Source organism: Crocodylus porosus, unplaced genomic scaffold (genome assembly GCF_001723895.1).
Source record: "Crocodylus porosus isolate Cpor-Errol unplaced genomic scaffold, CroPor_comp1, whole genome shotgun sequence".
Lineage (NCBI taxonomy): Eukaryota > Metazoa > Chordata > Crocodylia > Crocodylidae > Crocodylus > Crocodylus porosus.
The window spans coordinates 103,938,908-103,940,172 of NW_017728906.1; the positions used below are offsets into that span (position 1 = coordinate 103,938,908).

The 1,265-nt window shown below is 53.0% G+C and overlaps 1 protein-coding gene across 3 annotated transcripts in view; it reads left to right on the top strand.

Annotated features, from left to right (window-relative positions):
- The window catches only part of NALCN (sodium leak channel, non-selective), a 451,383-nt gene that overhangs the window by 227,809 nt on the left and 222,309 nt on the right, over nucleotides 1-1,265 (top strand). The window lies entirely within an intron of this gene.

A 1,265-nucleotide genomic window follows, 5' to 3' on the forward strand; every position in this document is an offset into this window, starting at 1 on the left:
CACTGCTCCCCACCCCCATAGGTGTGTGTGGGAGGGTGGGGTGTGTGTGGGGCATGGGGGCCCCCTGAGCAGACCCTTGGAGGATGGAACTCTGCCAGCCTGCAAGGGAAAAGCCACAGTTTCCCATTTTTTCCCCTTTAAAGGGGAATCCATGTTTAAAGTTTGTTTGTGACCCTTTCATATATTCTTGCGACCTGCTTTTGGGTCACAACCCCTGGGAAGCATCTTCCTTATACACACAGAGTCAAATGAACATTTGGGGTCAGAAAGGAATTTTCTACCCGTTAGGATTAGCAAGGATTTGGTGAAGGATAGGTTTGGTGGTGGTGTTCTCGTCGATCCTCCCAGTCTCGGGATATGGGCTGAGGAGGGAGAGGAGGATCCAGGTAGTGAACCAAAGACTCTGGTGCTGGTGTCATCGGGAAGGCTTTGGCTTCCATGACCACAGCCCACTCTTTGGCAAGAGAGGCAGCGAGCTGCTGAGAAGAGATGGAGGAGGAGGGAGAGGCTCTTCTCAGCTAGACTGGCTGACCTGCTCCACTGGGCTTTAAACTAAGCCTGCCAGGGGTTGGGGAGACTGCTGCCACTGCTGGACCACTGAGTGGCCCTAGCAAAGCCAGCAGGCCAAGGCACATAAGAGATCCCACCCCAGCCCCAGACCTGGTACAATCTGGGGGCAAGACAAGAACCCCTGTACCTGCCTGCCTGTACACAAATGCCAGGAGCTTGGGAAATAAGCAGGAGGAACTCATCCTCCTACTTAACACAAATAATTACAATGTCATAGGGATAACAGAGACCTGGTGGGACTCCACCCATGACTGGACCGTGGGTATTGATGGCTAGACCCTGTACAGGAGAGATAAAGGGGATAAAAAGGGTGGGGGTGTAGCTCTCTATGTTAAGGCAAGCTACGTGTCCCTGCAAGCTGATGTTGGCAACCAGGGTAGACAACTGGAGACCCGCCGGGTTAAAATCCATGGGGAACACAGCACAGGGGACACAACAGTGGGAGTATACTACAGACCTCCCACCCAAAGTCAAGAGCTTGACCAGGAGTTCGCCCAGGAACTAGCTCAGGCCACATGCTCCAGGACCATGGTTGTCATAGGAGACTTCAGTTACCCAGACATCTCGTGGGAGGATCACTCAGCAAAATCCGAGTGGTCACAAAGCTTCCTGTCATGCGTGGATGACCTCTACCTGACTCAAGAAGTCTACAGGCCAACGAAAGGTAAAGTGCTGCTCGACCTGGTACTGGCTAC